Raw genomic sequence first — 25,634 nt, 5'->3', positions numbered from 1 at the left:
CTCAGATTAGAAATACATGCTTAAGAATAAAGCACTGTGGTGTTTGAGAAAATAGAAAGGATTCAGAGACTGTGAAAAATATAGAAAGGAAAGGGGAAAAGAAGAAATAAAAGAGTTTGGCACATATAAAAGGATTTGGGCAGAAGGACAGGAATGCCTGCTGGATATATTGAATTTTGCTCTGCAATCAATGTATGAAGAGTCTTCAAAAAGTTTGTGGAAAATGTGCACTATGAATAAACTATGCCTGGATTTCAATAATTTCTTGCACAAAAATAAAAGCTTTGAATTCCCCTTTCTATGTAACTGTGGAAGTCTTCTGATATTGTAGCATCTCTACTTTACTTACATATGAAATCTTTAATAAACTTTTCATGACAAGTATATCACAGAAATCTGTATTTTGAGGAATGCAATAAAATCACAAATTTAAAAGATTGATATAGCACAAAGCCACACCATACCTGTATTTACATTGGTTAAACTAATAAGCATGCTTAGTAGAATAGGAAAACATGGTATGCTTTATATTCTAATGAATAGGAAAAACAAAAGAAATTATTAACAGGTTTAATTGTAAAAAGTCTAAAATTTTGTATTTTTTTAAAAATGTAGAATAAAAATACACAGAAAAAATATTTGTAGGACAGGGTTAATTCATGTATGAAAGCTCATAAAAATTCATAAGAAAATATCAAGATACTAACATGGTAAAAAATGAAACATTTGATAATTAGTAAACAAACATATGGGGAAATGCTCAAACTCACTGGTTATTAAAATAGTGTAAATGAAAAAAAGTGGTATCCTTGTATATTATCAACTTAGTTGAAAATTAAAGTAACATTATAACCCCATGCAAATATAAATGTTTGTAAAGTAGAATGAAATCATCCTTTGCTAGTGGTAGTTTAAATTGAAATCTTTTAAGAAAAAAAATATGTTTCAAAAACTGTAAAATATGGCTATGCTCTTTAACTTAGTATTCCTGGAATTTATCCTAAGGAAATAATCTAAAAGGCAGAAAATGTCATGTGGATAAAGTTGTTGATCAATGGAGCAAATTAAAACTGTTGATTTCCAAAGCGATAGGATTTCAAATGCTTTTGCAACTTTATGATTACTTATTGTAGAGTTGTACTTGAATTCTAATAAAGAATCAATTCTTTTTAAATGTTCAGTTCTTTAGAATGAGATCCTTTGTTTTCTTCCATCAAAACAAGATCACTACTTCATTTTATTGTGCATGATTTTGCTTAAAAATAGTGAACAAGTATAATACCATTGAAATATAGTATATAATATCACTTTGATTTTAGAATTGTCACGATATTGAAAAATATATTGTTATTTCTTGAGCTTAATTCACATATAATATTACTCTACTTTTAAACAAGATTGATTTTTCAGTATAATATTGGAATTTATTCCAGATTTCCAATCATATAAATGCTGGAAAAGAATTATTTTAATAATGTTTTTATTATCAAAGGAGAATATGCATTCACTAGTAAATTTTGAAAAATAGAGGAATACATAAAAAATAAAGTAAAATCCCCAAACTCTCACAACCCAGAAATATTCATTATCTACTTCATTCTATATTGAAGACCAAATATGGGATCATAATAAGCATAGTGTTTTGAAAACTTATTTTGACTTTATATAACATGCTATATTGTTATTTTCCTAAGAACTATCCTATACTTCTTAACCCTGAGTTATTTTTCAATATCCCATACTTAATTCAATATTGAGTGTTCAGTGAGATCTGTTTTTCTAGAAAGGAGACCAAAAAAGGAGAGATCATGCAAATGCTTCAAGAGGAAAAAGATAATAGTACCAAGAAATGCTTCTGATAAAAATATTACTTTGCACTCCATTTGCTATCAGTCTGCTTTATAGAGTAGATGTCATATGTTTTTATTTTATTGTGATTTTTACTATAGATCAACAATATTCAGCCATCAGACTTAGGTTTGCATGTGAGTAATTGGAGAGGAACGTAACTGGGAAGCACAGAGCTCAGGGAATTGAATTTGCATCTAATTCACTAAGCATACATGTTTACATGACCTTTAGAAAAAGAAATTAAACCAGTTTTTCACTAGCTCTAGGCAATCCACATTAAAGAGGCGATTGAATCAAGAGTCTAAAACACTCTTTATAAGATAGCCAGACAAATAGAAAGCCACTTTAATTCAAATGTATTTCACTATTAAATTCATAGTGACGTTTCCCTGACGCATTGACCCTAGTGGGAAACCAGAAGTGTGAGTTTTAGTTCTTTGTGAGTTTTTATTTGATCCACAGACTATTTTATAAAGCACTAGAATAATTCTACCTCGCCACAAAATTTCAAATGCAATATTTAAACATTTTATTTCAAAGCACCCAAGTTTTCTTTTGACAGAAATCTGAATCAACTGCAGATCTGTGCTCATTATAATGCCTAGTATACAACTGATGTAAATCAGGAGCCTGGGTTAGAAACCAGTTCCATTATTAAACATCCTTGAAAATATAAGCAAGCAACTTAAGCTTTCTAGGACTTCACTCTAATCATCTCAAAATAAAAATTTTGAATCATATCATCTCTGATATTCTGTCTAGTGCTAATTCTTTGGGGTTCTAGTACAGTATCACATATCCTTTGTGAAAAAAACACATTTGTACCCATATTTTGCAAGGGAGCTGATATATATTGCAGCATCTAGAATGAAATAAAATAGCTTAACTTCATCCTGTTCTGAGACTTTCATACTAACCCTGAGGAACATATGACTAAATATTTACCAAATGAAATGAATGAATGCACAACTAAACTGCTATTAATATATTTTTAGAGCAAGTGAAGAACCTGATTATTGGGCCAATACAGTACGGTCTAGTTTGTATAAAGCACAGATATATTGACCTGGTATACAGTTCTATTTTTTATTACTATATATTTAACCTTCAAAGTTTCTAACTTTGAAGGAAAGGCAGAAAGAAGAGAAAGTACTGGAAGCCAAGCAGCTGAAAAAAGAACAAAATATTCCAGTTGTTAAAAAACGATTCAAGTATTTGTCTTTCAGAAAATCGTACCTTACTTTTTTTCCCAAAGATATGTAACTAGGTATTCCTCTTTCTTGAGACTAGGAGGGAGAACCAAGAGGAGAGGGGAGGAATTATCAATTTGGAAAGAATTCAGAAAAGAAATAAAAAGCATTAAGAAGCTCCAGAAATTTCAGAATAAAGGAGACAAAAATAATTGTATCTAGGCTGACCAAACTGAACCTGAAAAGAAAGTATCAGCCCAGCAGAATCTGAGAATTTAATGGTGTTCTTATTACATAGGACTGAATTTAATACACTTGCGTAGCAATCAATGCTGGTTAAGGCAGAGCAAAGAGTGTAGAATCCTTTATGGAAAATAAATCCAACACAAGTAACTTTATTATACTTAAGGGTTAATTTTTTATGGTTTCAGAAAGAGTAGTCTGAGAAAGAATACTCTTTTTAGATCAAAGGAAAAATACTTAGATGAATAGTGAGGAAATCAAATAGAATTTTCTTCCAATTAAAGATTCATTGGAAATAAGCAAGTGAAGCCAGGCCTACTAAATTTTAAATGAACATTTCACCAACTACTTATTAACTACCGACATGCACAAGTTCCACACTGAGGTATATACCATTAAATAATACCGTGCCATGCCCTCAGGGCCCTATACTCCCTGAGGAAGAGAGGTGACAAACACCTGCACTCTATGTTGGTGTATGCAGGAAAGCAAAGCAAGAATAGGGGGGAGAGAAACTGAGGTAGGGGTTGTTTTATACGGAGGCTGGAAAATATTTCTGAGAAGATGACTTTCAGTAGATGCCTGAATAAAATGAGAAAGTGAAGAATTTCTGTGGGAAGCACATTCCAAGAAGGGAAGAGAGAGAAGCAAGTACAAAGTCTTTGACACAGAAACCCTTGTGGTTCATTCAGGGATAAGCAAGATCAGTTTCGAGGATGTAGAATGTTCTAGGGAGATTAAAGTAGGAAAAAAGTTCAGAGAGATAGTAGAGGGCAGATCGTATTGGGCATGTAGGTCAAGATAAGAATAATGCATTTTTCTCTGAGATGAAAAACTGCTGGAGGACTTTAAACGGGGAAGTCATATTTGTGCTTATATTTCAAAGAATCTTTCCAATTGCTAAAGGGAGATGAAATTGTAAAAGGATAAAGGCCAAGAAAGGAAATCATTTAGCATACTGATTAGAGCTAGTGGTAGTTTGGACTACAGTGGTGAGAACTGTTGAGAGAAGTGGTTGGAATGTGCTAATGTTCCAAAGGGAAAGCCAAAAGGAGTTGCTAATGGATTTGGATATGGGTTGGGGGAGGAAAGGAAAGATAAATATGACTCCTATGATTACTGCAAAAATATAAGTACCAAAAAGGAAAAATCCTCACTTGTTTCATTTATTGATGTTCCAAACGCATAGAACAGAGCCTGAAACATAGAAAGTGTTCAATAAATATGAGTCAGATGGGAAACTTTTGGTCTAAGATATTTGTAGACAGAAATTTGCCATTTCCTGAGATGAAGAGCACTGTGGTAGGAGAAGGTTGGATTTGGGTATCCAGACTCCAGCTCTTCACATATTAAGTAGAGACATCAAATTAGATGTCCAAATAAAAATGTAGAATAGGTATTCAGATACACAAATCTGGGGTTTAAGGTGATTGGCAGAGATAGAGAAAATTGTTTGAAACTCCTGGTATTTGAATCTATTAGAAATGATGAGATGACTTGGGATATGATTATTGATGGCAGATAAAATAGACCCAAGCATTGAGTACTGAGATATTCTAATATTTGGAGTTTGTACAGATGAGAACGATCCAGCAAAAGGGTCAGAAAGAAGGTCCATGAGATCGAGAACAATGAGACTTGAAAATTCTATCAAAATTCTAGAATCCAAGTGAAGAAAATATTGCAAGAGGAAGGATCAATGAACTGTGTCAACTGTTTCTTATAGATCATTTATGATGAAGACTGAGAACCATTGCGTTTACTACTTGAAACTGCTTCGATTCAATAAAATGTGAAAGAAAAATGAGTGAAGTAACAGTGATCTAAACAATGTTTCCAAGTCGTCTTGCTTTTAAAAGGGTTCGGAAAATGGAGAAATATGAAGACTTAAGGGAAAATTTTTACAACATGAGAAATGTTATAATGTGTTTGTGTGTATGTTAGTAACCTAGTAGGGAAGAAAAAAGCAATGAGGCATTTAATAATGAACATTGCAAGAACAAAATCCTTGAGAAATTACAAATGGATGAGATTCAACAAGGCATGAGGAATGGATTGGCTTTAAGAGTAAGAGACAGTTAAAGCAGGGAGACAAAGTATGTGGATATATTTGCAGGTATATTTGGATTTTTTTTCTCATGGAAAATCATGTGAATGTTTGGTATAATTTTTCAATGAAGTAGGATTTCATCAGCTGATTCATCAGCTAATAATGAAAATTAGAAATAAATTATAGGGAACCAGAAGAGAGAGAAAAAGAGTTAAAACAGTCCTCCATGTGTACAGAGCAGTGATTAGATTACAGACATGTATAATAGGGTTGCAAAACACTAGGAACGATTTAAATAAAATGATAAGGATCAGAATTATATGATCTACAGCCATAAATATAAAAGGAGACTAGTCTGCTTGGTTATTATGTTTTTCTAGCCAGGTTCTGTAGCCTGGGTGGAAGAACCAAGTAAGAGGATAGTTAGATTTGATCTTAGTTGGGAGTTTTGCCCAGGAATTTTGACAGGAGGAAAGAAGGTCAAGAAGTCGAGGGTATGACAAGGAAGCAATTACAATATTGAACCAGAAGATCTGAGTCACACCAAAAAGAAAGTGAGATCATGTAGGAGGAATGAAAGAATCAAAGAATCAATGCACCAGAAAGTTCCTGTGGGATTGTTGGAGTCAAGGGCTCAGAGGACTGCACTAAAATTAAAAAAGGATGATGGGCAGGCACCAGCGCTGTGGCGTGGTAGGCTGTCTCTGCCTGCAGCACAAGCATAGGCACCAGTTCATGTCCTGGCTGCTCCTCTTTTGATCCAGCTCTCTGCTTATGTCCTGGGAAAGCAGTAGATGATGACCCAAGTGCCTGGGCCCTGCACCAGTCGTTGTGGCCATTTGGGGAGTGAACCAGCAGATGGAAGACCTTTCTCTTTGTGTTTCCCTCTCCCTGTCTGTGACTCTACCTCTCAAATAAATAAGTAAAATCTTAAAAAAGAAAGGTGGGGGGAGTTATGGTCTGAAAGTAGGATGCTTTAAATTAGAATGGTGGATTTCAGCTACTATTACCACTATGAAAATGGGCAGTTGATCTAGGATGGAGAGGAAGAGGACTGTTAGCAAATCTAAATGTTCTGATGGCCAAAGAATATCCAGATCTAAAGTTAAATCATAATAATGATAGCAGAAATAAAGTGCACTGAGATTGAGATGGGTGGCAAAATGTTCACTTAATGAGAAAGAGCAAAAAATAAATAAATAAAAATAAATTTAATGGAAGGACACTGATGTTATTCATCCGTTGAAGGAAGGGTCAAATAGACACGACTTGAGAAAATAAGATAGAGTAATACAAATCAGAAAATACTCTTTCTAAAATAGTGCCATCAAATGTCTAACTGCTACCTTCTTCCCACCTCTGCTAACTATATTTTGATCATGGAGTCCCTTCCTCAGATCAATAAGAATGTACAGCCTGGTTAAGGAGTCAATTACCTCAGATCAATGCCAATGTTCTAGGAACCCTCCCAGGATGGCCCAGGATGTGGGACTCTGTTACCAGAAGTCTAGGAATAAGCGCCAAGGTGACAAAAAGAACACCATTGCAAAGGCTGTCAGCAATGGACCAACTAGAGATAGCAAAATACGCCTTTGAGGCAAAGGATCCTTTCACCATCTGGGGATTGAACCAGTGGATAGAAGACCTCTCTCCCTCCCTCTGCCTCTGCCTCTCTGTAACTCTTCTTTTCAAATAAATAAATAAATAAATCTTTTTTTTTAAAAAAAAAAGGTCATTATTCACCACCTCCAACTCTTCAACACGTCCCTCTCATCATCATGTACAGGCTGCCAAACCCTGCATGCCTATCATTTAACAAGGTTTAAAGTTATACCCATTCACATGCATAATTTTTTCCTGTGAAGCTTTTTTCTAAAATTTAATTTAAAAGTCCCATCTCACCCCAAATATTTTCTAGTGTATTTTTCCCTAAGCTCTTGGTTTTGAATTGTCATTATTGCTGTTACTGTTTTATTGCTTAGATACTTAATATATGTCTGTGCTTTACAGAAGTTCTACTTAAATCCACTTATCGTTTTTATTTTTAAAAACATCCAATTGTCTCAATGAGTGATTGAATACTCCATCTTTTACCGCTAATTTTTAATATCATCTATAGCACTATGTTGGTATCTGCTTTTCTATCTGGCTAGCATCACATCCCGCCATCTAATACTAAGAATAGTACCATCTTATTTGAGGGGAAGGATTGATCCTCCCTTCCATACATTTCTCATAGGGCTGTGGGAATAACATAGTTCAACCCACTGCTGCAAGAGGAATGGGTAAATAACCCAGGCCAGGGTAGTCTAGTTTATTTCTCTGGAAGTTGAATCCTAAGAGCTGACATACCATGACAGACAACAAGAGCTGAGTCTCTTATTGCCAGCACCTACAGGTAATCTATGAGTCATAAGTCATTTTTTTTTTGCTTGTTTGTTCTTGCTTTTAAATACTGAAAACCGCAAAGCCATCTTGATTCCTGCTTCTGTTCAGGTTTATATTTATTTAGAACATCCTCTATTCTATAAGCTATTCAGAAAATATCCAAATTAATCAGTACTCATTGCTCTTGTTTGCAACCAATGAACCCTAACTTCCACATTCATGTGCTAATCCCTATGTATGCAGCCATACTGCATATTCTCCAGGAGACCCACTCATTGATTCCAAAATCCATATCACATAGTAACACATGTTATTATGATGCAATAGTCAGTTTTCACAGCTGAAAAGAAAATTTTCCCTCTTTCTTCTTTTTAAAATTTTCCTCCAAAATTATCTTTTCTCTTTTTGCAAAGTCTTCTATGTGAACTTATATATTGAAAGTTGCAAAATACAATCCTATCAAGAATTTGATTAAGCTTTAATTTTAAGTAATTTCAGATCATTTATAAATTAATTTGGAAGAATTTATGCATTCAAATAATCAAATATCATCTGTTTTTCTAAATATTCAGATCATATTTCATCCTTTTATTAAGTTTTTCACTTTCACTTTCAGTTCTGGATTCCATGTTTCTTCATAGCTTTAGTCTCTAATGCTTTAGAGTTCTTGCTGCTATTGTGAATGATATATTCCCCACAATTTGGTATACAATAAATGTTGCTTGGAAAAATAGAGAAATTATGTAAGTCTCAGAAGACTCTTGGAATGAAGAGAAAGTAAGTGTGAGAGGGATCGCTGACCTGGATCTGTGAAGGAGAGCTGAAGCTCATGGTAGAAGGAGCTGGTGAAGCCCCTGGCCAGTTCTCAGTTTATCACATGGTTTGTATTCTCTTCTCATTGCCCACAGAATGACTTATTAGGACCAAAAATCCAAACTTCTATATACATGTGTTGTCATATATTAAATGCTAAAGCCCATAATGAAATCTTAGTCAAGACAGATTGCACTGTAGAATATATTGCAATCCTGTTGCTATAGTTTTGCTGATTTACAGCTCAAAGCATGACTGCAGATATTATCTTTGAGTAATGAAGTGTGATGTGACTTGTGTGTTTTTAGAAATAGTTTTTCTCCCACCCAGTTAGATCATTTGGAGCTTTCTAGCTAATGGCTGCCAAAATGGGGTCATGTGAGACTATATTCATTGAATTTAGCATAAGACAATTCCATCTATGGCTATGCTTCCAAATGATGCCTTTTCACTCAGAAATTATTTTTTCATATTGGTGCAAAGGATTTAAATTGTATTACTTTAAATATCAACTTCATGGACCATCTTGTCCAGATTGTTCTTAAAAGTTTCTCACTCCTCTCTTCTCAGCTGATTCTGTGTTTTGCCACAATGTCCAGGGCATCACATTACGGTTCATATCAGAAAAAGTCCTTACCTCCAAGAAGTTACATTCCAGTGACAGCAAACAATAAGGTCTGAACAACTATATGAGTAAGATAATTTCATAAAAAAGGATATAGAGCAAAGATACTAGTTAATTTCAGAGACCCAGGAAAGATGTAGAGGGATGAAAAAGAATGGTGACTGAGTACAGGAGATAGAAAAAGGCATGCCAGTTAGGCAGGTGGCAATCCAAGTGGCTGTGGTGACATGGAAGACTAGAGAAAAAGGCTTAGGGAGGGAGTATCAACCACTTCACATAATGAGAGAAACAGTAAGAAAAGGGGAAGAAAAGTCATTGATTTGGGGGAAATGTTGTCCATTAGGTGGCTGTGATAAGGTCAGTGAAGTAGGCAGGAAAAAAACTCTAGATTAAGGTTAGTTAAAGAGAAAATAAAAAGGGAAAAAAAGAGAGATAATGGTGCTTCTGTGAAAAGATGTCAAAAAATTTGATAGTAACCAAACAGCTCTTCATCAAGGGAGGGTTTGGGTTTCTGGATTTTTCTTAGGACATGTAGAGTCATGGCATGTTTGAGGCCAGTTAGATTGTACCAGTTCAGAAAGAGGAATTGCTAATGCAGGAGAGAATATGTGCTATTGCAGAGACAAATTTTTGGGGAAGCAAGATGGAAAATGAGGCTTTTAATAAGAAAGAGATAATTTATTTTATTTTAATAAGAAGAAAGTATGTGAGTTGACATGCAAGAAGGATGGTGGGATCAGTAATGGGAAGATAAATCTTGCCTGATTCCATCTATTACTTTTATGATGAATGCAATGAAATCATCAACAGAGAGTGAATCAGGATTGGGAAATTAGAGACATAACAAGAAAGGAAAAGATGAAATAGTAGCACTGGATTGGAAACATGAGATCAAGCAAAGGGAGTTTGAACACAGTCAGATCTCCAGATAGTGAAATGACATGGGAAGCCAGCCCTCTCAGTGTAGACATGTGACTTTCCTTCAACATTTAGCAACTCTGGCAAAGGAATAAGAACATGGATAGTAACCGTTAGCACATAGTTAGCCTCGGACACTTTTCCAGACAAGATGAGAGGAATTATAAAGCAATCAAGGTTTCTGCAATGAGATGCTATATGCTGACTCACCAAATATAAGCTGGGTAAAGAGGGAGAGGGACATGAGGATAGGAGGAGAACGATGCAACCTGAAAAAAATAGTATAGTCCATGAGTTGCAATAATGAATTAAGTCAAAGCCTTGGCTGGACAAGAAAGTCTATAGAAATTGAGGTGAAAAAAGTGGTAGACTTGACCCAGAGATTTTGGATTCCCCACGGTTATTGGTGTTGTTAGCGAAAGGGCAGGGCAAATTGAGTGGGTGGTTGAGATCATTGGAACTAAAGGTCACAAATTAAAGTAGTCAGAGAGATGAGTGGGTGAATGTTCCAGTCACCAATTATGGTAATAGTGGCAGCACTGCTAAGAGAATCCCTGAACTAAAGACTGATGAAACTACTCCATGAATGAGGATGACACAGCAGGAGAGAAGGGTGACAGATATTTCCAAGAACTTCTGAAAGGATTTGAAGGAAGGAAAAATGGGAGCAATAATGTGAAGAACAGAGGAATCCCGTGAACATTAGACCTTGAAAGAAATAAGCTATAGGAGAAAACCCAAGCTCTACTTAACTGGGAGGTGGGGAAAAGAGCATCTTCAATATATGCAGCCCTGTTCAAGTTGCCATAAAGGGATGAGGTCAATGTTCATAAAATAAATAGGATATTAGATTGGTTGGTGGGTGATGGGCCATGACTTCTAAAGGGCCAAGTGAAGTGGCGATAGGAGGAGGGAGGGGTTCCCACTAACAACCATATGGAGACATGTAAGACAGCCTTTTCTCTCTTTTCACCAGAATTAAGTCTGGATCTTTGTTTACTTAATTTTTAATTAATTGAGAGAGAGAGGGAGACAGAAAGAAAGTGACAGAGTGAGAGAGAGTTCCCATCCTCCCATCCCCTGGTTCAATCCCTAAATGCCCATAGAGGAAAGGCCAGGGGTAGACTAAAGCCAAAACAAGGATCTGGGAACTCATCCCATGGATGGCAGAAACTCAAGTACTTGAGGCATCACTGCTGCCTCCCAGAACACATATTAGCAAGAAGCTGGAGTTGAGAGCAAAGTTAGGGAACCCTGACACTCTGATACAGGATATGGGTGTTTTAACCAACAGACTAGTAAGCCAAATGTCCACTAAGTTTGAGAGCTTTAGATTCTTTTTCACTTGAATATTCTTCAACTAGCACTTGGTAATCTGCTTTAAATTGTTTTTTTTTTTTTTTTTTTTTTTTTTTTTTTTTTTGACAGGCAGAGTGGACAGTGAGAGAGAGAGACAGAGAGAAAGGTCTTCCTTTGCCGTTGGTTCACCCTCCAATGGCCGCCGCGGCTGGCGCGCTGCGGCCGGCGCACCGCGCTGATCCGATGGCAGGAGCCAGGAGCCAGGTGCTTTTCCTGGTCTCCCATGGGGTGCAGGGCCCAAGCACCTGGGCCATCCTCCACTGCACTCCCTGGCCACAGCAGAGGGCTGGCCTGGAAGAGGGGCAACCGGGACAGAATCCGGCGCCCCGACCGGGACTAGAACCCGGTGTGCCGGCGCCGCTAGGCGGAGGATTAGCCTAGTGAGCCGCGGCGCCGGCCTTAAATTGTTTTATTATAATATCCATAATGATTGTTAAAATTCTGAATGGCATGGAACATTGTAAGTAGAAATGTAAATGCTCTTTTATTCTAAACTCACTCTTAAATATGCTCCCTTGAAGGAATGATTAACAATTTCTCATGTATTATTCCAATAAGATTAAATCCAGAACCACAAATACAATAATAATATGCACATAGTCCTATACTTGCTTTACTTAACTGTACTTAATAAAACCCTGGGTAACTTTCTCTAATAATATGCATACATCTACATATCTCATTTGTGCAAAGTTTGCATAGTATTCTACCATGAGGTATACCCTCTAAAAGGCTATATGTGATCTTATCACAAAGAACACTATTATTCCTGAAGACATAGAGATGGGGCTGGTCTTGATTGTGAGAATCTTAAGTATTTTGGCAAAGATTAATGAAGAGCAGATTCAGAGAACATAAATGAATGATCAGAGTGGGAATATTGCCTTTCAGCAAGCAAGTAACCTGTGTCAAGGATTTGCCAAGTTTCCCTGCCACTGTCATATATTAAGCACGCAGAGTCAAAGCCTTGACCAGGGGCAGTGGTAAAGCCATTCTGAGGCAATGGCTTCACTGATGTTAATGAAACTATCTTTTATTGTATGAATTGAGAATAGCAATGATGATTCATCTGTGAACTGCCATCACTCATTTGTCTCTTAGTGTCCTGAAGATCGTATACTATTATCTTCTCCCTATGAGTAATTTCTATTTGTCTTGTTTAGCTAAATTTATATGCTATTTAAGCAGCACAGTGAAATGCAATAGCAAAAATAAAAACAGGCAGCTTTCATTGAAAGATTCAGCATCTAGCACATTCTAGAACCAACTTTTTTTTTAAAGTTTTGTTTTATTTTTTTGTTTGTTTGTTTTTTACTTATTTGGAAATCAGATCTACAGAGAGAGGGAGAGATAGAGATCTTCTGTCCGCTGGTTCACTCCCCTGATTGCTGGGCTAGGCTGAAGCCAAGAGCCAGAAAATTCATCGGAGTCTCCCACGTGGGTAGCAGGGGCCCAAGTACTGGACTGGAAGTGGAGTAGCAGGGACACAAACTGGAGCCCATGTGGTATACCAGTGTCACAGGCAGCAGCTTTACTGGCTACACCACAATGCCAGTCCCTAGAATGAACATTTCTACGAACTAGTTTTTAGAGAGCTACACTTCATTTATAAAAACACAATTCTGGAAAAAAATGATTTTAAAGTGAAGCCTCTGTGGAGGCATTCGGCAGCTGTTTGGACACCACTTGGGATGCTCACCTGGGTTCATGCCTTGGCACCACTGCCAAATCCTAATTCTTGCTAATGTGTACGCTTGGAAGCAGCAGGTAGTGTCCCTGCTACCAGCATGGGGGACCTGAATTGATTTCTGGCTTTGACTTGGTCCAGCAAGGCTGAGTGTTGCAAACATCTGTAGAGTGAACAGGCAGATGGGAGATCCCCACTGCCCATTTGAAATAAATAAAATGTGGCCAGCTCTGCAGCTCAATAGGCTAATCTTCCGCACGCGGCGCCAGCACCCCAGGGTTCTACTCCTGGTGGGGGCGCCGGATGCTGTCCTGGTTGCTCCTCTTCCTGTCCAGCTCTCTGCTGTGGCCCGGGAAGGCAGTGGAGGATGGCCCAAGTGTTTGGGCCCTGCACCCGCATGGGAGACCAGGGGAAGCACCTGGCTCCTGGCTTCAGATCAGCGCGGTTCACTGGCCCAGCGTGCCGGCCGCAGCGGCCATTGGGGGGTGAACCAACAGAGAAGGAAAACCTTTCTCTCTGTCTCTCTCTCTCTCTCACTGTCCATTCTGTCTGTAAAGGAAGGAAGGAAGGAAGGAAGGAAGGAAGGAAGGAAGGAAGGAAGGAAGGAAGGAAGGAAGGAAGAGAAAATGTAATTTAAGGGTTTTTTGATTTTTGAAATAACATTTTTAATTTGCATTATGGTTAAAAGCTTAATGTTCCATTAAATGAAGAGTTAAATAAGTAAAAAGCAAAAGGACCATAATTCAGCAGGAATATAGGGACATAAATAATAGTCAAATGAAGAAGATGTCAATTTCACTAATATACAGTAAATTTTAAAATACTAGAATTTTTATAATGCAAATGAAGTGAAGCCTCTTTTACCATTGAATTTATTACAAATTATAAATATATTGGCTCAAAAAATCCTTACATCTATTAATTTTTTTCTTTTTTAAATTTTGTTAACATAGAGAACAGAGTTCATGTGTTTCATAAGTACAACTCTAAGAAGATACCATATTTCCCTCCCTCCCCCTTACCCTTTCTCAGTTCCCCTCCTTCTTTCCTTTCTTTTTTTCCTTTAATTTTTACAAAAGCACAGTTTCAGTCCACTCTAAAATCACAGGTCAATGCACCGATAACCACAATATTCAATAAGTAAAAAAATAGAAAGACCACAGTTCCACAGGAGTATAAACAAGGACTAAAACCAACAGTCAAATCACAAGATGTCCATTTTGTTCCTCTACATTTCTGGGGGGTATTCTACATTAATTACCACATCTCAAAACGTATGATAGTTATCTTGTAGGGACTGGCTTATTTCACTCATTATAATCATTTCCAATTGCATCCATTTTGTTGCAAAGGACAGAATTTCATGCTTTTCTATGGCTGAGTAATATTCCATGGCGTGTATTTACCACATTATCTTTATCCAGGCATCAGTTGATGGACATCTGAGTTGATTCCATATCTTAGCTGTTATGAATTGAGCTGCAATAAACATGGGGGTACAGATAACTCTTTTACATGCTAATTTTTTAAAATAGTAAAAGCAAACAAATAATTTTTGGTAATAGTGTAATCTGTTTTTCTCAGGTTTGCAGCAAATCAGCTGCTTGCCAACTCTAGAATAGCTCTACTGAATCCCTTTGGCTATTCAGTCATTTGATCATTGAATAGAAATTCTTCAACCAGAAATCCTCCAAATCTACAGATGGTTTCCAGCGTTAGACTTCTCTTTCCTATAACATTGTACTGATCATTTGAGCAAGGGGTCCATTTGTTAGTATTCATTCCATATGCTTCCTTGTTATTGTGAAGTTTTCTCCCAGTTCAGTTTTTATGTGGCCCTGGACATGTCACTAGAGTGTCGTGGATCATTTCATGGCCCTCTCCTGTTATCATCACCCTTTCCTTCTCAAAAATGATGCAATACAGAAAGTAATAATCAATGGAATCCATGCTCTTTCTCCAGATAGCAGCTAATATCACGGCTTAATTGTTGCAATGGGTCTCTTGTTCAGTCTCGTGTTTAAAAAGATAAGTTAATCCAGCTGCCTGCATGACATAAAGGGAGACATAAAAGTTATTGCTTTGGGTGCTGCTTCAGGCAGTGCTTTTTCATTTTGCTTTGCTGTCTCTCTATCTGTCAGAAAGGGGGAAAATATCTTTGCTGTTCACTGATCTCTTGCACTGTCATACACAACTATCCAAGAAATAATATTTTTCTAGGTAATGTACTTTCATGTTTGATTTGATGGAATTTCATGAAGCCTTGACATGGTTTTGAAGTGAAAGATCCGGTGGCTTTTGCACTGACTGAAATCTACTTCACAAACACACATTTTTTTTTTCAAAACCCCTGAAAAATTCTGCAATAGTGTTTATCACTCTCCTTCTCCTAAACCATTACAGTTAATGTGAGCAGCTTGGTAAATTGTAAAATGTGGGAACATACAGATTTGCCTCACTTTACAGAAAGACGTGTTCCTGAAAAGTTAATCGGTTTTCAAATAAATCCAATCCTATTTTTAAACTCTAGGAAGTGGACTATTTAAAGGAACTCAGCAGCTAATCTTTTTTTTTTTTTTTTTGGTATGAAGCTTTATTCCTTTGTAATGCAAATATTCATGGCTGAATTTATCCTCTTTATTATTAAAAATATGTTTTTGGCTCCCATGAAAGACACATTTATTTTAGTATGTTTTAATGACCCATAATTACAATGATAAGAATCTTTTCCTTAGGTATATCAGTGTTGTACCAAGGTTTAATATTTAATTCCCAAGAATGTAAAACTTCATATATATTTTCATTCTCAATAGTAAGCTATCCCTACTGACTAAAGTATCAATAATTATTAACATCTATAAACATGATTAGCTAATTAGAATCTTATTTGCATGACTATCATGAAGTATCATTTCTATTTTATTTTTGCACTCTCTTTATCAAACCATTACTACTCTAACAGATGAAACAATTGTTTAAGTTTGTCTTTTTTCTTTTAATTACTCAGACCTTATATTTGAGAGCAAGAATCCAAACTCATGACAACACATTTCTGTACACACACCCATAATCAAGTTATCCAAATACTCTATGAATAACAAATGTCCAGAAAGAAAAGAAGACAGACACATGGTGGGGGGAAAGGCTTGTGCATTTCCGCTTTACAGGATCATGTTTGTCATATCAAAGGTTTTGAGAATTTCATGGTGAGCAGGTACCAAGGAAAGGCGGCCTTTGGTTCATTGGCTTTACAATGCAAAACAAACTCCTTCAGGGAAAGGATGAAGCATGGTCTCCATGGACCATGGAAAAGAAAATCTGTGAGTAAGGGAACAAGATGTGAGCCCATAAATTTGGAATCACTGAGATAAGGCTAGATGTGTTGGGTAACATGAGTCAAGAAGAACCTACATGAGCATGCTGCTACCATAAAAAAAATTCTCAAGCCTTTTACAGTGGTATAGGATTGAGGATGAGAGGCCAGAAAGGCTAAAAAGAGAACTTCAGTACATAAAGGGTTGATTATGCAAGATAATCCTTCTGAATAATATTTTCCTTCAAGAGTGAAATTTCAAGATCTTGGCCTGGAACTTGAATACTAAAGAGAAATTTAAGAGATAATAAAAATCATTCTAGTAATGCATATCTAATGGGTCTAGTAATCAGTGAGATTTCAAGCACCCTCATCTTGACTCTTCTAGATCTTATAATATACACACATCTCTGATGTTTCTGCAGTCTTCCCCAAAAGCAGTTCCTTTCCTTCCACTGAGCTTTTCCAAAACACTCTGGCTCCTACTTGGTTTTACCTTACTGTGTCTATGTAAGCCTTATGATTTAACATTTCATCAGTCAGGATTTGAAACAAGAATGTATACGTGTTTTCAAAAGTCATTGTGGGGGTGGATGATTAGCTTAGCAGTTAAGACACATATGTGCCATATTGGAGTGATTGAGTTCAATCCCCAGCTTAGACTCCTGACTCTAGCTTCCTGCTGGTGTAGCCCTTGGGAGACACTGGTGATGGCTCAAGTAATTGGGTTCTTGCTTCCTATGTGGGGTCCTGGATTGAGCTCCCAGCTCCTGACATTGGCCTGGCTCAGCCTTGGTTATGTGAGCATTTTGGAAGTGGAACCAGAACATCGGAGATATCTCTCTCTCTCTCATGTCTCAAATTTTAAAAAATACTGACTTCAGAGAGATTTACAATGTCTCATTCCAGTTAAGTCAAAAGATGCACTCCTACAATTCCAGATATCTATGAAGTACTTCTGTTAATTCCCATCACCAACTTTTCACTCCATACAAATCAGAATTTTTTGTAACATTTCTCATGTTGTATAACCATGTTATTTATGAGTAAAGAATCATTCAATATATAGTAGTTAGTAGTAGACATAGCTAATACGGTTGGGGCATCAAGAAGCTATATTCTTGTCAGAAACTTAAGAAAGCAAAACAAACAAATGGTGACAACATATTCAAAATATTAGTGTAAGCGCTATGGTGACTATAACTACAGGACACAGATGGTTGCCAGTGGGGAATGATGATTAGCCATTAATTGGCTTTTCATTTCTATTTGAGGCCAAAAGAAAATAAGAATAGAGAATGGATAAATTTAACAGGTGACATTACTAGAAAACTTCCCCTTTGTTATTTTATTCTTACCAGTCTCTTCAATACTCCAGTGGGATTCCTTGCAGAGATTCTAAGAGTCAGTGACAAGAAATGGTAAGCAATATCTGGTAGTGTTTTTAAAGGGGGTACATTGAAATCTTTTTAATACTGAATAATAAATGTGGGTAGGAACAAAGCTGTTATTTTCATATTTAATGAAGGTGGAAGTCATAAGATCTGGTATCATATTCAGTACATTTATTTTCTTATTTGTATGCATTTATGGCTCATTCTAAAAATGTTTCAAACAAGGAATTTCACCAATACACCAATGTGAAGAAAATCATGTGATTTAGAATTAGATATGTTTAAATGGATTAAATGTTTGACAATGGTAGGAAAATTACCCACTATAAGATTTTGTAGCCTTAAATCCATTTCCCTTAATTGAGCAAATAAATTAATATGAAAATATTGACTTAATTGGTGTATTCAAATACTACAAATAGAGACACCACATTTAGGTCTCAGTGACCTAAAAATCCAGGAAATTAAGTCCAATTAAATATAGTATGTATGTAAAATAGTCACTCTGGGAGATAAAATGTCTTTAGTTGTTAACTAGTAATATAAAACTTAGTAAGATTGAGAAGTATAATATTAGGAAGACATTAGGGAAACTATTTTTTAATCATCCTAGGAAAATAAAATGATCACGGACCAGAGCACTATTCTTCAATTCACTCTTCCTTCCAGTCCATCACATGTCCTAATGTAATATAATGCATTTTGCTGATTGATTTTACGTTCCACCATTATCTGGGTTATTTAATATTAATATTAATATTTATAGCAACAACAACAACAACCCTTTGCATATGATTTGACTTGTTCTAGAATAATCCACTGACAGGATTTCTTAAAGCGTTAATAATGTGATTCTTCCAGACTCAACACCAAGATTTACTAACCGTATAAAAGTGATGCTGTTCCCTTGGTGGGAAGGTTATGCTGAAGGCTGTCTGCAGCTTGGCACCCCTCCCCACGGAATGCTGTAATGTTAACTTACACTTCCCTCACAGGGAAAGCAATTCAAAAGTAAACAATCGACTACCTCTCCCAGACATCTGACACATTACGTACAAAGTACCCTCAGTCCTGGAGGCTATTTTGTCAGCCTCAATCTTTAAAGTATATAGCATAACGATTTAAAAGAGCCACCAGACAAGAGTATGGACATGCCTCAACCTTCACTTGGCCACATTTCAAAGAAACCACAGTGGCCATCTGAACAGCTCTGCTTTATATTTTACAGAAAAGACAAATCTTCTGAACAAGAAAAAGAAATCTACTAGACTAGAAAACATTATAGCCACTTGCTTGTGTACCATAGAGCATGCAAACAGCAATGAGTTGCTCTCACTCAATATGAAAGTGTTTGTTTGCTTTTCACCTGATTTTTCCATCTGTAGGAACAGAGTTTTTGGTCAAGCACCTACTTGAAAGTGTATGGCAATACATCATCAAGCAACTAATCTTTTGGATCAATATAAGAAAGATCTGTCCTTAATAAGTTGATGCATCTTATTTTCTCACATCAAAATATTCAGCTTTATATTTTTCAAATAATAATTATTTGTGACAAATACACTGAGTGTCACAGGCTAATTTACATAACTCCTGAGAAGCTAGTTCATGGTCTAGAAGTTGGTTTCTTCAACAGTTTGAAATTTTTTATTTTATTAGAGTTTCAGTAGCGTTTTCAATTATCTCCAACCAGTAATTACACACAAATACTATATTAATAATTTGAGTCTGTTTTTCCATACTTTTAAATCCATGAACATTAGTGATTGCATCTACAACTTGTTATCTGTAAAGAAATACTTTGGAATTAAGTACGTTTGAAGAACCCCATTGAACTATACACTTGGTATAGTTTGTGGTTTATCCCCCCCAAAATACGTGGTAAAGCTCGATTGCTAATGTGATTGTGTTAAGGTGGTCAGGCACTGGATATCATGAAAAGTCTATCCTCATGAATGGAGTAATGTTTTGCTTAAGATCCTGACTTAGTTCTGTGAGTCTCAATCGGGTTTTGAGGGACTGGATTAGATAACATGGGAGCAAGTTCTTGTAAAGTGAGTTCTGCTTCCTCCGCCCACTCTTGCTCCTCCCCGACTGTGTGATCTCTCTTTCACGTGGGCTCTTGCCATGTGATGCCATCTGCCCTCACTAGTGGCTACACCACTGAGGTCAACCATCTTGGACTTTCAGCCTCCAAACTGTGATCTAAATAAACCCATCTTCTTTATAACTTACCCAACCTTAAGTATTTTGCTATAATGACCCAAAATAGACTAAGACATTAATTTAATCATCCTAGGAAAATAAAATGAATAAAATAAAAATGTACAATTATTATGTGTTAATCAAATATTTTTAAATATTCAAGGAAATGGAAATGCTAACTATTCTGATTTGATCGTTACACACTGTCCCCAAAGAAATAAGAGAAATTAAAAAAAAAAAAAACAGATCAACTTGCAGTTCCTCACATACTATCTGTGATATCTTAGACAATGCATGCTTTGGATATATGGGATCCTATTGAGAACTGTGAGATATAGTGCATAACAAAGTACCTGGCACATTAAACAATTTCAAAATATATGGTGTTGTTTCTCTTAGTAATTTGAGAATCAGAGAGCTAGCAACAAAATTCTAGCATTTATCTCTAGGTTCTCAACAAAAGGGGTCCTGACAACCTTAAGTCCGTATGACCAGGCGTGTTTTGACTCTACCTAGGGTCTTTCTCCGTGCATTTATTTAGTTCTTATTTCATGCTGTTTAGACTGTGTTATAATGACTGCTTCTAGCTTCAAGGTCTTATATGTAAGTCTTGGTTTTGATACACATACTTACTTAAAAAAACTTCATATAAATTTTAAAAAATTTTAAAAACTCCATATAAATGTCAATAGAGCATCGGGATTCTGTGGGGGCATTTTGAAAGCAAGACATTTGATAGTGTTAGCATGTCTTTCTGAGGATTCAGCTATACAGTTATACTCTATAGAGTAGGCAGAGAGACAGTTCTTTTAAACTTCTTTATCAGCAAGGATTATTTCTTATTTAAAGTGTATACCTAAAAAGATTCCCCTTCCTTCTATAGACCCAACTCTTCACTTCAAGCACACAAAGTTAAGCAGAAAAAAATCATCATTAAAACAAATAATAACTTCTTGTGTTCTGCAGAGAAGTGTATTGACAAAGATGTCAGGTTATAAAGGCTTAAAGAGGTGATTCAGAAAGACAGTACATGTCCTCTCTCATATATGTTAGCTAAAAATGTCAATATGACTAAAAACAGTAATTACTAAAGACTGGGAACAGTGACAGTGGGGAGGAGAAGAGAGGGAAATTGGATAATAGGTGCCTAGATGCTGTGAGATAGGAGCAATAGTGTTTTACAGTGCAGTGCAGAAAATGGTAGCTCACAATAAGCAACTATATATATTTACAAACACTCTGAAAACAAAGCAGTGATAAGGAAATGGAAGCAATAATTACCCTGATTTGATTAGCACACATTGTATATATGTATTGGAATATCAAACTCTGCCCCATAAAAATGTACAATTATTATGTGTTAATCAAATATTTTTAAATGTTCAAGGAAATGGAAATGCTAACTATTCTGATTTGATCATTACACACTGTCCACAAATACCAAATGATCACACTGTACCCCACAGATATGCACAAAGTAATAAGATAAATTTTAAAAGAAACAGGTCAACTTGCAGTTCCTCACTACTATCAGTGATACGTTAGACAACGCGTGCTTTGGATATATGGGATCCTATTGAGAACTGTGAGATAGAGTGCATAACAAAGTACTTGGCACATTAAACAATTTCAAAATATATGGTGTTGTTTCTCTTAGCAATTTGAGAATCAGAGAACTAGCAAAAGTTTACTCAGGAGTCAAAAAGGATGAAAACCATGCTTAGATTTATTGTACAGCTATGTTACCTTACATGAAATCATGTATCAGACAAGTGCTATTACTCAGGGTATTGGTTCTAAGATTTATAGGTTGGATTGGAAGTAGCCATAACACCTGATATACATGATACCCTTTGGGCATGGTGGTGTTAGATGGCCCTCCTCATCTGTTCTACTTCCATCTGTGATTCCGTGGGATTTGGCATTATGCGTCTAGGAAAACGATCAGAGATTGAGTTTAAAACAATCATAGGTAGAGTAGGTAGGTAGGGTAGCAACCACCTTGTTGCTTTTACACCTTGCAGATCCTTCCTCATGTGATGCTGCACTTTCTTTATCTCTCTAATCTTTCTTCTTCAAACACTGTTTATGTCACTTATGGACTTATAATTCCTTTTTCTTTTACTATATTAGTTGCAAATAAAAGAATGTAAGTTACAGTCTACTATTCTTCCTTCTACTATTTCTTATGACCATCCTTTCCCCACTGCATTTTCTCCACTTTCAATTCCATTGTTAAACTTTTGTAGAGCAGTTGTAGGTGTCAGTTGCTTAAACACACAGACCCAAATCACTCCAGTTTCTGCCCAGACGACTGAAATCCATTTGTATTTTGAATAACTGAGGGCTATCACTCTCTCATTTTAGCGCTGTAAGCACAATATGCTTGTTTCCATCATGGTTTCATAATGAAGTTTGTGGAACCTAAAAAATAATTTTATAAATAAATGATTTCAAACTCTAATTAAGTTATACAAAGAAATAACAAATGTCATTAGAGAGATTTAAAAGGAAAACATATTATTTTGTAATATTAGGAAATAGCATCCAGGCAAATGATCAATTATAGTGAATGCAATAAGAGCCATGATTAGTAAATAGGTATGTTTATAGATTACAAAAGAAGAGTACCAGGGGCTGCTGTTATGTCACCCTGGGTAAAACCAGCACCTGCAGTGCCAGCATCCCATACTGGAACTGGTTCACATCCTGGCTGCTCCACTTTCAATTCAGCTTCCTTCTAATGGCCTGGGAAAAGCAACAGGAGATGGCTCAAGTGTTTGGGCACCTGACATCCATGTGGAAGACCCAGATGAAGCTCCTGGCTCCCAGCTTCAGCCTGGCCCAGTCCTAGTTTTTGAAGCCATGTAGGGGATGATCCAGCAGACAGAAGATGTATCTATATATCTTCTTGAGAAATCTCTTTGTAACTCTTTCAAATAACTAAATAAATCTTTAAAAAAAGAAAGATTACCAACCTAGATGAATTAGGGTCAAGTGATGCTTCCCAGGGAAAGCATGGTATAAACTGAAGGAAAAGTAGAAAATTTATGAAGGCATGATCTCATTTGATAGCCACAAAATCTCCATGAGGTAAATACTATTTTAATGTTCATTTCATAAATAGGAAATGGAGCTTCAAAGACTGTTTAAGAGGGTTTTTTTGTGTTGTTTTTTTTTTTTTTTTTGACAGGCAGAGTTAGAGTGAGAGAGGGAGAGACAGAGGGAAAGGTCTTCTTTTTTCCATTGGTTCACCCCCCAAGTGGTCGCTATAGCCAGCACGTTGCAGCCAGCACGCTGTGCCAATCCAAAGCCAGGAGCCAGGTGCTTCCTCCTGGTCTCCCATGCGCGTGCAGGGCCCAAGGACCTGGGCCATCCTCCACTGTACTCCCAGGCCACAGCAGAGCACTGAATAAATACAGTGAATTATATAAAGTAGGTCAGACCAGGGGCAGTAGATATGAAGGTTCATGCAATTAGCCACCACACCACTTTGTCATGAGAAAACAGGACTAATTCTGCATGGGGAATCTGGGAAAGTCCTACTCTAAATGGCTGCTTAATAAAAAGCTTTCACTTTATTCCTCCAGCATAGGGTATTTTCTCCTTCCTCTCCTCTAGCTAATCACAGTCCGCAATATGAAGTAAGAGGAAATGTAATGAAAACAGCCAATCTGAAAAATGAAGGTCTTTGGAAAAAGCATGTTTAAACCTGTATTTCCATCTTGGTTTAATCTTTATGTTGCAGACATTGGTGGGCAGCAGCCGTAACTCCATGGTCATTCTGGGCACACTACGGTGCCTCTGTCTCCTGGAGTGGTGCCTTTTATTTTTAAATGATCACCTTTTGAAAGTCTATCTATGGCCAAGATAGTCAGACATCATTTTTGTGTGAAATGATAATCATTAATTCAAGAAAATCTACTATTTGCCCCAAATCTTTCAGAGCCCCTGTGTGGCCTTAATTCTACCAGCCTAGAATTGAAGAATTAAAAACAAAGGATGATCCAAATCAGGGAAGGCTTCCTGAGAGAGGTGATAGTCGAGTGACATTTGAAAGGATGAGTGAAGGTCAGTGATACAAGAAGGTGACAAAAAGGAATTCTGAGAAGTAGGAAGAACAGGCCAAAGCATAGAGGCATGAAAGAGCATAACACATTTGATCAAGAATGACTAACTCCAGATGTCTAGAAGGAACGAGGAAAGGTCCATGTTATTAAATTGCAGATTAGAAGAGAGCAATGAAACATCTGGTAGAAGCCGGCGCTGTGGTGCAGTGAGTTAAAGCCCTGGCCTGAAGCGCCAGCATTCCATATGGGCACCGGTTCTGGTCCCGGCTGCTCCACTTCTGATCCAGCTCTCTGCTATGGCCTGGGAAAGCAATAGAAGATGGCCCAAGTGCTTGGGCCCCTGCATCCACATGGGAGATCTGGAGGAAGTTCCTGGCTTCAGATCGGCACAGCTCCGGCCATTGTAGCCATCTGGGGAGTGAACCATCGGATGGAAGACCTCTCTCTCTATCTCTATCTCTCTCTCTCTGCCTCTCCTCTCTCTGTGTAACTCTGACTTTCAAATAAATACATAAAATAAATCTTTAAAAAAAAGAAACATCTGGTAGACGAGTATCTGTACTATGCTGCTACTATCAAAAGCATACATGGGGAATTCATATGCACAAGAAAACAATCATGCTAATCTGTTTACATATATTTTCTTTGAATTCTACCTCCTGTAGCATGCTGTATCTTTAGAAATGATACACTTGACCAGGTGTATTAGTCCATTTTCCTTTATTATAAAAAATACCTGAAATTGGACTCTTATGAATCAATGAGGTTTCCTTAGCTTTCTCAGTTTTAGAAGGCGGAAGTCCAAGATTGGGTGACTCCATTGGTTCTGCTTCTGGTGAGAGCCTAATAGCACATGGAATCATGATGGGATCACATGCAAGAGAGAGATCATGTGGCAAGACAGGAAGCCAAGGAGATAGGAACGGCCAGGCTTGCTATCCGATAACTACCTGCAAGAACTAAGGGGTCCCAGCAGAACTATCTTCACCCCTGCAGAAGGCAGCGCCTGCAATGAGCTAACCAACTCCTAATAGATCCTACAGTCTCTAGGTCTCACGATCTCTAAACAGTGCCCCACAGAGGGTCAAGTTTCCAACAGAGGAACCATTGCAGACACACTCAACCCATGTTGAAATCAAACTTTAATGTGATTCAGAATTATCTGAGAAACTTTAAAAATGTGAATTTTCTGGATTCTGTTCCTAACATGTTTTGTTGTAGAGATGCATCTTAGATATTTGTTTAATTTTAATAAATGAATACATTCATGTATTGTGCTTTTCTTATACCTTTTTTATTGAAAATTCAGTGTCTGAATTTCCTTATAACACTCTTTCATACCTTCCAAAGTGACAATCTGATAAATGAATTTGTTCTAATGCACTACAGATAGAAGGCTGTATTGAATATGTAATTTATTTGTAGAGGCATTTTGGAAACAATGTCTCTAACTTTGTCACCTATCTGGAAAAAGTGACTAATGTAAACTGTGTGAAATACAAATGTTGATGCTATTGACAGCTAGCAG

This window comes from Oryctolagus cuniculus, chromosome 6 (genome assembly GCF_051225735.1).
Source record: "Oryctolagus cuniculus isolate XC-2025 breed Fujian yellow rabbit chromosome 6, ASM5122573v1, whole genome shotgun sequence".
NCBI lineage: Eukaryota > Metazoa > Chordata > Mammalia > Lagomorpha > Leporidae > Oryctolagus > Oryctolagus cuniculus.
Note: the sequence above shows the minus strand (reverse complement) of the source record.